Here is a 12,673-nt window from a genome sequence, read left to right on the forward strand (position 1 = left end):
CTGCTGCTACTACTACTACTAACTGGGCTGGGCCCAGAGCATCTGCTCCTCTAGTTCTCCCCCCCCCCACCAGCCGGCTACTGTTTTCTTCCCTGCCCACCGCCGCCGCCGTTTTCTTCATCCACCCACCCTGCCACCGCCGCCGCTGCCACCATTTTCTTCCCCCGCTTGCCTGCCACCATTTTCTCCCGTCCCCAGCCACTGGTTGTTTTCCGCCTCGCCTGCAAGCCTGTCCGCTGGTGCCACCGCTTTCCTCTCCCCCTCCTGGCAGCATGCTTGCGCACTCTTGCAAGAGCTGCCACACATGGGATTTGCAATGTGTATGCCTTAGAGAAATATATAGATGACAACAACAATACTTTACTACAACAACATTTTACTAGACTCTGGCCATTTAAAGCTGACAGATCCTGCAGACCAGAAAGTAGAGCCAAAGTCAGCAAGCAGCATGTAGGCCTTCCTAAGGCTACAGTCAGTTGCAAACCGATCCTGGAGTGACACCTACTATACCTATGGTGGATGGCCTGGAAACAGCCCTGGCCCTGGATGCTGCTGCTGCTGCTTGTCTTCTTACCTAACTGGCTCTGAGAGTGTCAGGCAGTCTCCACTGTGTTGGGCTAGTCCTCCTAGGTGTTTCTAATTCTGTGACATGGCAAATGCATGCTTGCAATAGGATAGTAAGCTGCTCTTGGACAGTTTTTAAACCAGAATGGAAGTGGCCAGGCAGGAACTGTAGCATCTTAGGGTGCACTCTACAATATGGGTCCCCAGATCTTATTAACTCCCATCATCCCCGGTCACTGTGGCCAAAGTACAAAGAACTCCTAATCTATGCAGAACTGATGCAATCTGCTGCTCTCTTCTAAGAATGAACTGCAATCTTCCAACTTCATCCAATGTCCAATCTGCATATTTGTGTAAATAAGCCAAATGTTTCAAAGACACCAGCAGTCTTCAGGGACTCTCTTTCCAGATGAAGCCAGAATACGAGGCATGCTGCAAACCCCTGGCACATCTCCTTGTTCAGGGAAATAGAGCAACTGAGGCAGCATAACAAGATTTCTGCAACAACTGGACTTTTCTGCTAGATGTGATAGCACAATCCTAAGGCCCAGTTCATAGGATACCTGGGCAATGTGGTTTCCATATGTTTGTGATTGTTCCCACAAAAGAGCAATCTAAGGGCACATGTAAAATGTCTTTTCATGTGGCTAGGATGGATTGTGTGTTTAGATCTGGTAGGTATTGCAGACAGGAACTGACATGTTGCACAGTGTAATGAAGCCATAAAGCTGAACCCTGGTGTTGCTGTGGCCTCTGAAGGCAACCCCAACACTGTTATGAATGGACAGTTGCACAAGAATGGGGCATTATTTCCACATTCATAACAATTGAGCAGCTGAGCATTCTTAACAGCGTCAGGGCTGCCTTTTGAGTTCGCAACAGCCCAGGGTGCAGCTTCATGGCTTCATAACACGTCAGCCATGGTGCCTAAAAATGTGGACAGAAGATATATGTATATTGCAACTGGGCTTCACAGGCTGAGTCCCTATTTTCTGGAACCTGCCCCTCAAATTATTGTCTCTGTTTTTGTGTCTTGACAATGCCTTGTTCGGGTATTTTTCACATGGGTTGTTACAATTGTCATTCTTCAATATTCAGCTGCCTCCTCAGAAATTAAACGTCCAAGTAGGTGAGTGGATGCATCATGCCTACTCTGTTAACCGGGCAACCCCTGCTTTAAATGAGCAAAGAGGCACTTTTTTAAGGTGGTGATTCTCTTTATTTAGCAGGGACAGAACAACTGGCCCTATCCATCCCCAGCACTGCATCCCTCCAGTGACTATTGCTGGTGTCTATCTTATGTTTCTTAGATTGTGAGCCCTTTGGGGACAGGGAGCCATTTTATTTATTTTATTATTTCTCTGTGTAAACTGATTTGGGAACTTTTGTTGAAAAGCGGTATATAAATATCCGTAGTAGTAGCAGTAGTCTTTAGTTGAACCTGCATGGAAATGGGTGCACACCACTAAGGCACATATAGATGGAATTCAGTTTTCAGCAATGTATAAGCGAGTGAGGAGCTTGGACAGTAATCCTTGATATGAGAATTGGTTGTTTCAAGTGTGTTCCTATTTTCAATTGTTGGAAGAATTTGGCCTGGCTCATCAGCTTTGGTAATGTGGAAAAAATGTACTCTGTGTGCACTATATTGCCTGCTTTATTTTTGTGGCATGCTTGTAATCAAAATATGCCATGTCACCCAGGTTGCTTGGCCATGCAACTTAAACATTCACAGTGCATACTGCTTTGATTTTTCTGATCCCATCATTCAAATAAGTTGGAAATGACCTAGTTTAGAGTGAACAAAAAAGAATCTTGTGATCTCTTAAATAGTAACAGGTCCCACCAAAAGACTCTTTGTTGTTGTTGTTCTGCAACAAACCAACACTGCTATCCCTCTGGAATGTGTTACATACTCATGCTGAATCTCAGTGGGAGTAAGAGATAAAACACCTAGTGCAATTTTTAGTGCTTTACAAGTGAATGACACTAACGTTGGAAAAAAAAGCAAGCAATTAATAACACAGCATTAGAAACTTAAACTGTGAAAAGAAAAGGAAACTCCAGAGTTGTGTAACTTTCCAGTTATAATGCTCAGCACTTTGCTAATTAAAACATGTGACAGCTTGCGTTATGCTAGTGCTTGCTCCAGCAGATGGAGCAGGAAGCCTGAAGTAATTCTTTAAAAACATGATTCAACCATTTATTTTAATAGAAGAACACGTATGAACTCTTTTATGTACCAGATTGTTGCACCAGATAGTCCTACAATTTTCAGTTTTAGAGTTCTGTCTACATAATTATTCTTCCTATGTGAATACAGAAAGTTTTATGCCCAATAGCTTTCATCTGCCATATAAAATTAACATTGGAAGGACCATGCCAGTGCAGGAACCATTAATTAGAATACTCTCCAACTAACGACCCAGAAACAAGGCAACAGTGCATCATAAGCCAAACGCCTGTATAGCATGAACAATTATCTGAAAGACAAGTAGATTCAGATTACTCAAGCAGATAAGGCAATCCAGACACTGGGGGAGAAACCAAACAACCCTCTTGCCAAAAGCTACCCCTTATAAACCAGTTTTACTAGCTAATCTGACCAGAGGGGAAATGTCTTCTGAGCCCAAAATATGACAATCAACTATAAATTTGAGCAAAATGAGGATTGTAAGCATTTCTGTAACTTCTTAAACTTTCATTGAAAGTGATAAAAACCTTTCAAGAATTTGGACAGCCAGCCTTTCCCCACTGAGAGCAACATTCATCTTGTTGTGCTATGTTAGCAGAGGGATATGGCAACTGCACACCTAATGCTGATTCTTTTGAACCCTTAAATATCCCTTTTAAGTAAGAAGGGAAAGAAGGAAAGCTATGCAGTCTCTGTCTTGCTGCCATGGTAATCTCTCAATCATTATCAGTAAGGACTGCTTAATACAAGGACTCTCTGAAGAGAGAAGGAAAAACATATGCTGAAATGATAATGGGTAGATATGGGAAATAAGCATACTGGAATAACTTAGAGTCTAAGTCATTAAATATGTAACATTCATTTGTACACTTATCGCTCTGTCCTTAACCTATCTGTAAGGACAGGGCTATAAACCACATATTTCTATCCACTTAACAAGCATTAAAGTATCAGATCTTAGGGATGATGCACTCAGAACATTCACAAAGATATCTCTGTAATATGAGTGTTTAAGAACACCCAAATACATATTTATTATGTATTAAAATATTTAGATCTTGCCTTTTTTTATTTATCTAAAAAATTGAGATCTTGCCTTTATTTATTTATTTATTACATTTATAAACCGCCCCATCCAGAGGCTCTGGGCGGTATACAACAACTTTTAAAAGACCTAAAAACACACAATTGAAAACATAGTGCTAAAAACAATATAAAAACAATTCAAAAACAATTAAAGTCATTTAAAACCAATTAAAATACTTTTAGAAAACAACAACACTTTACAAACCTTAGAAGACCAGACCAAACAAATAAGTTTTTAGGGCTCTCTTAAAGGTTGACAGCAAGCCTAAACTGCAGATATCTGCTGGGAGTGCATTCCATAGACCAGGAGCAGCTACAGAAAAGGCCCAGTTCCAAGTTGCCACCAGATGTACCAGTAGTAACTGGGGACGGACCTCTCCAGATGACCTCAATGAGCGATGGGGATCATACCAAAGAAGTTGCTTTCCAAGGTAGCCTGGATCCAAGCTGTTCAGAGCTTTAAAGGTAATAGCCAGCACTTTGTATTTGGGCCAGAAACGTATCGGCAGCCAGTGCAGATGTTTTAAGACAGGCATAATATGGTCTTTCCGGGCTGGCCCTATCCACCCCCAGCACAGTACTTCCAGTGACTGTTGCTGGTGTCTATCTTATGTTTCATTTTAGAATGTGAGCCCTTTGGGGACAGGGAGCCTTCTTATTTATTTATTATTTCTCTGTGTAAACCGCCCTGAGCCATTTTTGGAAGGGCGGTATAAGAATCGAAATAATAATAATAATAATAATGATGATGATGATGATGATGATACCCCAGAGAACAATCTGGCTGCCGCATTTTGAACTAACTGAAGTTTCCGAACTATGTACAAAGGCAGCCCCATGTAGAGCGCATTGCAGTAGTTGAGCCTGGAGGTTAATAGCTGATGCACCACTGTTTTGAGATCATTCTCTTCAAGGAATGGATGCAGCTGTCGAGTACACTGAAGCTGATAGAAAGCACTCCTAGCCATAGCCTTCACCTGAGATACCACGGTGAGGCCTGGATCCAAGAGCACTCCCAAGCTGTGTACCTGTTCCTTCTGGGGGAGTGTAACCCCATCCTGCACAGGAAGATCCAACTAATCCCCTAAATTCTGTTCCCCCACAATGAGCACCTCCATGTTGCTGGGATTCAGTTTCAATTTGTTATCCCTCATCCAGCCCATTACTGCCTATAGGCAGGCATTTAGGGAGTGAATCCCATTTCCTGATGATGATGATGATGATGAGGAGGAGGAGGAGGAGGAGGAGGAGGAATAGATTTGGGTGTCCTCAGCATACTTATAACACCCTGCACAAAATCTCTTGATGACTTCACCCATCAGTTTCATCTAAATATTAAAAAGCATTGGTGACAGAATGGATCCCTGAGAGACTCCGTATAATAGCTCCTGTTTTAAAGAGGAACTGTCATCTAGCTCCACCATCTGGAATCTGCCTGAGAGATAGGAGCAGAACCACTGCAAAGCAGTGCCTCCTATCCCCAATTGCTCCAGGCGATCCAGAAAGATACCTTGGTTGATGGTATCGAATGCCGCCAAGAGATCCAAAAGAACCAACAGACTTATACTCCCTCTGTCATTTCCCCGATAAAGGCCATCCATCAGGCCGACCAAGGCAGACTCAACCCCATTGCCCGCTCTAAAGCCAGTTTGAAATGGGTCTAGATAATCGGTTTCCTCCAAAACTGCCTGGAGCTGGTTAGCCACCACTCTCTCAATCACCTTGCCCAACCATGGGAGATTGAAGACCGGCCTATAACGATCCATCACTGAGGGATGTAGGGAAGGCTTCTTAAGAAGTGGTGTAATCATTGCCCCCTTCAAACAAGGAAGCATCCTACCCTCCCTCAGCGATGAGTTAATGATGTTAACTAAGCCATCCCCAACAATCTCCCTGCTAGACAGAAGCAACCAAGTTGAGCAAGGATCCAGAGAACAGGTGGTAGGCTGCCCCACCCCAAGCAGCTTGTCCACTTCATCAGGCATCAGAGACTGAAACTGATCCAATCTAATACTGCAAGAGGGATTGCTGGACACCACCTTAATAGACTCTGCAGAAACAGTGGAGTCCAAGTCGGCCTGAATACAGGAGATTTTGTCTGCAAAGAACCCATTAAAACATTGCAGCAGAATAAAGTCCCCGGGGATTGGTTTGAATTGGAAGGAGCCTGAATCAAACTCCTCACAACTCTAATGGAAGCATATCTTCTGTGTGGTACTGCTGCCCCAAGCAACATAAAGGTGCAGAGGTTTGGGATGTGATTCCAGCTGGATGTAATTCCAGCAAGGCTGTCAATCTGGATGGCTTTAAGAGGGCTTTGGACAACTTCATGGAGGAGAGGTCTATCAACGGCCACTAGTCGGAGGGCTGTAGGCCACCTCCAGCCTCAAAGGCAGGATGCCTCTGAATACCAGTTGCAGGGGAGTACAGTTGCAGGGGAGGGAGAGCATGCCCTCAACTCCTGCCTGTAGGCTTCCAGCGGCATCTGGTGGGCCACTGTGTGAAACAGGATGCTGGACTAGATGGGCCTTGGGCCTGATCCAGCAGGACTGTTCTTATGTTCTTATGTGTCACCCTGGCCGCCCAAAATCCCACAATGCACTGCACAAGTGCACAGTGCATTTTGGGGATCTCCCCATCGACGGCTGGGAGCCCGCTCCTGTGCCATCACTGGCTGGGAGCACTCGGCGCTTGCACAACAAACAGTTATCCCAAGTTAAGGGCGTACTCCTGCCCTTAACCTCCTAACCAGCCCCCTAACCAGAGGGCTTCCTAGGCGGGTTTGCTGTGGCGGCACCGCTGGGATCTGCACGGATCCTGGTGGTTCTCACAGGCAGCCAAGCCCAGTCTTGGCTGCCTTAGCCATGTTTTGGCTGCTCATGAGAACAGCATCAGTGTGACCCTGAGCCTGCGTGGTGTAGTGGTTAGAGTGCTGGACTAAGACTGAGGAGACCCGAGTTCAAATCCCCACTCAGTCATGATATTTGCTGTTTGACTCTGGGCCAGTCACTTCTCTCGCAGCCTAACCTACTTCACAGGGTTGTTGTGAGGAGAAACCTAAGTATGTACACCACTCTGGGCTCCTTGGAGGAAGAGTGGAGTACAAATGTAAAAACATAACATAAATAAAATTTGACTTGACACACAAGGCAGTTTCCAACCCACAGGGGCTGCTGCACACATGAAAGGCACTCCCAGTGGTGCTGCAGAGGTGGGCATCTGTACAACAACTTAAAACAGCGTGTAGGCACTTCTGCAGTGCTACTTCCTTTGGGACCATCTTTTTAACGGGAATCTTTATTGTATTTTTATTTATTAAAATTTATTGTTTGATTTCTATGTATTTTTTATCTTGTTATTAGCTGCTTTGGCAACCTTTTGAGATTAAATTGGTGGCATATACATGTTTAAACAAAACAAACTGTGAAGTTAAAACTGCAAAATCAAGAATATTGGGGGGGGGGACCCCTTTGGTATCACCTCTTCACTTCTCTTTGTGTGTAATGAAATCTTGTTTGAGGTTTAGCTACAGGAAAAGCACAGTTCCTTTGGGTACAAATAAAAAATGTCACTCCACCCACTTCCATCCTGATCTACCTTTCCTGTGTCCACATTCTCTGGGTCCTAATTCCCATTTCTTTTCTACTATGTGGAAAACATGTAATTGCGTTGTCACTCTCTATTGTAGACTTTGCCTTTCTTTCCTTAAATGCTGCAGGTAATTTTTATATCTTCTGGCAGATGAAAGCAACAATTCATGAGTATATGAATGCATAAATAACAGGTAGTCATTTGGAAAGCCATGGTACAAATGAGCTATCATTCCTCCACAATCAACATTGCTATTGCACACTTACAAAGAGTTTGGGTTTGGGTTTTTTGTGGGGGGTGGGGGTGGGGGAGAGAAGCAAAGTCTTGTCTGATCATAGTATTTCCAATTCCTGATTCCCTCCAAGTCAAATATTACCCCCAACTAGTAGACCACTGATCAGAATGGTGTAATCATGATGGCAGCACTGACAACACTATCCACAAGGGAGCATAAAACACTACTGAATTTATTCTTCCTATGGACAGGAGAAGTGACCATTGTCACATCTTTCTTTCCAACATGATCTGTGTTCTGTTCCCAGCATTGGAATGATGGGCATGAAGTTACAGACTTGTAAGTGAGAGGGGAGAGATGTCCAGTAGGAAAGAAGATAAGCACTGGAGCCAGGAGCCAGGGAATCTGTTCTCAAAATATCTATATTGGAATAGAATAGGTACTTCACTGCACCAGTCAGGCAGTAACAAAGAATTCTTAAAGTCCTGCATCCCCCAAACTTCCTGATACATCAGTGGAAGCTCTGTTTCTGGGGAAACCTAAGTCAGGTCACTTTATCCTCAGGTGCACAATTTGGTAAAGGGGGGCTTCATGCTACCAAGCAAGCACTCTGCCTTTTATAGTGGCTTCTGCCCATATTTACATCTGCTTTTTTTCTTGGGATCCAGGAAGGTGTTTGTGTGTTGTGGTGGTGGGTTAGGAGGAGCCTAGACAGGCTGCAAGGAGTATCTGAGTCCCTGGACTCAGAGGTGTAAAAGGATAGGTTATCTGTCCTGGGACCTCCCCACTAGGCAATGTCAAACCCTCCTGATACCAGCTAGTACATACCTGTAAGTTCATACTGGGAGCTATGGATGCTCTCCTCTCTTTTCTGTGGATCTCTCCTATGGCTTTAGGAGCTCTCGACAGTTGGAAAGTCTTGACAGTTGGAAAGTCTTGACAGTTGGAAAGTCTTCTTTAATATTATTTTAAATAAAATAATGATTTTGTTCCACTGTATCAGTTGAATATTTCTGTGCTTGCCCAGTGTCTGGAGGCTCTCAGGGTCTGGATGGGCCAAAACAAGCTCAGACGTAATCCCTCTGAGACTGAGTTGCTTTTGCTTATTCGATCTGGCCAATTGGCGAGTCTGAGTCTCTCCCTGGACGGGGTTGTGCTGCCCCTGAAGGATTACTGTAATGCGCTCTACCTGGGGTTGCCTTTGAAGACGACTCGGAAGCTTCAGTTGGTCCAGAAAGCAGTGGCCCGTCTGCTTATGCGCGGGCGCTAGGAGATACGATAGCGTGACACCTCTCTTGCGGTCCCTGCACTGGTTACCTATTTGCTTCCTGGTCCAATTCAAAGTGCTGGTTATCACCTTTAAAACCCTTCAGGGCTTATCACCTACTTACTTTCATGACCGCCTCTCCCGACCAGTCTTGCCCTGCCCTGTGAGATCTTCTCAGGTTGCCCTTTTTCAGGCCCTGGTCTCAGAGAGGTCCATAGTACTAGGGCCCGTGGAAGGGCTTTTTCTGTTGCTGCCCCTTCACTTTGGAATCCCCCCCCCCGCCCAATTCGGTCTGCCTCCTCTCTTTCAGCCTTTAAAACTTTATTGAAGACATTTCTTTTCCTCCAGGCATTTGCCCTTTAATTTTTTTGGTTTGTTTTGTTTGTTTTGTTTTTTAAAATCTCAGATACTGTTCTTGTTTGTACACCGCCCTGAGTCATGTGGATTGGGTGGTATATTAAATCTCGTAAATAAATAAATAAAAGTTGTCATAGGATGCATAAGGCCTGGAAAAGACCAGAGCCCCAACCAGAGTCCCACAGCTCTCAGAAATAGCTTTTTGGGGACTGCAGAAATCTGGGGTCGAAAGGGACCAGGTAACTGTAATTTTGCCAAGAGAAGTTCTGCAAGTGGTGGTTTGGATCCAAGCTGCTTTCCCCGCCTTCTTTATTTGCATTCGTCCGTAATGACTTCTATTGAAAGTATTAAGCACAGCCTGCCTCTGAAAGTCTCATGGAAAATCATGGGCTGACTTGATGAAGAGAATTACTCAAAGTAGTCCCACAGAAATTACTCAGAGTACTCCCACTGAAGTCCCCTTTCAATTTCAATGGGATGACTGCTTTGAATAATTTTCCTCATCCTGTCACTCATTGGTATTTATTTTAGGTAAACATAGGATCAGGATGTGGTTCTAGAGAAAAATCAAAACCACATTTTAAATCTTTGAAATTTAAACAATTGTTAATGATGGGCAGTACAGACTAAGTTAGTCATTAAATTAATGTGCCGTTAGTCATGATTAACTTGTCTTGTTGATTTCACTGGTGTTTAGTCACTAGTTAGGACTAAATAATTTGGATGCTGTATATTATTTTTAGCAAGAAACAGAAGGCTTTCATTGTCCACAGTTTTCACTAGCATTAATATATAACATGCCTAAGAATGTTTATAGACCAATGCACACTATCCTTGTAACTAAAATTATTGAATAAATATTTATGCAAGCATTGGTCAAACTGTGGGACCGCTGAGAAGGTTTCTTTTTCCATACAGCATTTAGGTATGTCCTGAATTTATGTTGGGGGAGGCAAAAGTATTCCAATCTTGACACAGACAAACCACAAAGGTTAAAATAATGTGGCTGAAGTTTCCTCAAGAGCTGAAAAAGCAGATGATGATATAAACTATTTAACATAATACATTATTAAAGAATGGGAATGGAAACGGAAACATTAGAAGATATAGTAGCCAAAGGAAACTTGTTTTAGCATCCAAGAGAGAAAGAAAAAGGACAAAAGAAAGAAAACAGAAGAAATTAAAGATGTAAAATATGTATAGAATTAAATCCTACAAACAGAAAATTATACAATTTTAGACCTGAACAGTACATCAATGCCCAACTCCTATTCAATAACCCTAAAAAATTAGTACATATATTGCTCATATTATGATGGCCCGTCCAGACTATAGTATGTCAGAGAGGTATTAAAACAAAGGTTTCTGAAGGACTAGAAAGATATTTAGAGGTACAAATTTAAATAATACAAGCAAGCCAGTTATGCCACAGTATATAGGCCTCAGAGTCACCAGGCAGGCTATATTTGGAGAAAATGTTATGCAGATATCTGATATAGTCCATTCAGTTTTAGAAGGACAACAATCCAATATTTTCAGGGGGGGAAATCTTAATTACAATATTTAGTAATAGATCAATGCATATTGCACAGTACCCATATTTTTTTCAGACAAATAAGAGATAAGCCCTGTTCACATGTTGTTTTCAACATACATACAATCTGTGTATAATGTGTGTACTTACAGATCTGTTTGCATGTTCAGTTATTCACACATTATGTTCAACAATTGGCAGCATATATTGGAGGGAAGCACGCCAGAGGCATAGCTGGCGGACCGCCTGTAGGTGGCCGCCAAAGCCGGCCGCCAAAGGGGGCTGGCCTTTGGTGCCAGGCCTTCGGTGTGGGACTGGGATCTGGAGGGGAGTTATAAGGCGGGATTGGAGGTCTGGCTTGAATGTTGTTAGTCTTCCCTTTTATTGGGTTGTGCCAGGCCTTTTGTTGTCATGTGTTTGGGTTCTGTTGGGCAGAATGATGCCAAGTGTGTGTCCAGTGGCTCTGGCGCAGCTATTAATGTTGTGATGGGGAACAGAAAAATTGGCATTGGCAGAGCAGCTGGCTGTTACAGGGGAAGGGAAACCAGTAATTTAGTAACTGTTTCCACTTCCAGCTGCCCTGTCAGCTCTCTGGCCTCAGGGAGCAGTTCCAACTTCCCACAGAACCTAGCCTTGCTCCTTTGCAATGCCAGGTCAGTTCAGAATAAGACCGAAATCATCCATGACTTGATCATGGATGAGGGAGCTGACCTGGCTTCTATAACAGAGACCTAGATGGGGGAGGCTAGTGACCCAGTTTGGATCCAGCTTCTTCTACTACAGGTGAAACTCGGAAAATTAGAATATTGTGCAAAAGTCCAATAATTTCTGTAATGCAAATTAAAAGGTGAAACTGATATATGAGACAGATGCATTACATGCAAAGCGAGATAAGTCAAGCCTTAATTTGTTATAATTGTGATGATCATGGCGTACAGCTCATGAAAACCCCAAATCCACAATCTCAGAAAATTAGAATATTACACGGAACCAAGAAGACAAGGATTGAACAATATTGGACCTCTGAAAAGTATAAGCATGCATATGTATTCAGTACTTGGTTTGGGCCCCTTTTGCAGCAATTACTACCTCAATGCGGCGTGGCATGGATGCTATCAGCCTGTGGCACTGATGAGGTATTATGGAAGACCAGGATGCTTCGTTAGCGGCCTTCAGCAATTCTGCATTGTTTGGTCTCATGTCTCTCATCCTTCTCTTGGCAATGCCCCATAGATTCTCTGTGGGGTCAGGTCAGGCGAGTTTTCTGGCCAATCAAGCACAGTACACTGTATACTTTTCAGAGGTCCGATATTGTTCTATTCTACAATCCTTGTCTTATTGGTTCCATGTAATATTCTAATTTTCTGAGATTGTGGATTTGGGGTTTTCATGAGCTGTACGCCATGATCTTCACAATTATAACAAATTAAGGATTGACTTATCTCGCTTTGCATGTAATGCGTCTGTCTCATATATCAGTTTTACCTTTTAATGTGCATTACTGAAATTAATGGACTTTTGCACAATATTCTAATTTTCCGAGTTTCACCTGTAGGTTACTCTGTTGTGGAGCAGGCTTGGGGATGTAGGCGGGGGTGTTGGTGTTGGTGGTGGAGTGGCTGTTGTCCATAAGGATACCATTCCTCTTACCAGGGCCCCTGTGCGACAGTTGACTTACATTGGGTGTGTCTTTCTGAGACTGGCAACTAGGGATTGATTGGGGATTATGTTGGTGTACCATCCACCCCACTGCCCAACTGATTCCCTGAGCTGACGGAGCTGGTCTCGGAGTTGGTGTTGGAGTCACCCAGACTTTTGGTTCTGAGTGACTTCAATATCCATTGT

The 12,673-nt window shown here is 43.4% G+C and overlaps 1 protein-coding gene across 1 annotated transcript in view; it reads right to left on the bottom strand.

Moving 5' to 3' along the window:
* The window catches only part of LOC128325349 (cytochrome P450 7A1), a 35,256-nt gene extending 26,701 nt beyond the window's left edge, over positions 1-8,555 (bottom strand). The window contains exon 1 of the mRNA XM_053251040.1: positions 8,499-8,555. The gene's annotated coding sequence lies outside the window, so the exon portion shown is untranslated. The remainder of the gene's footprint in view (positions 1-8,498) is intronic.
* Positions 8,556-12,673: the final 4,118 nt, after the last annotated feature.

The sequence above is a fragment of the Hemicordylus capensis genome, chromosome 4 (genome assembly GCF_027244095.1).
Source record: "Hemicordylus capensis ecotype Gifberg chromosome 4, rHemCap1.1.pri, whole genome shotgun sequence".
In the NCBI taxonomy this organism is placed as follows: domain Eukaryota; kingdom Metazoa; phylum Chordata; class Lepidosauria; order Squamata; family Cordylidae; genus Hemicordylus; species Hemicordylus capensis.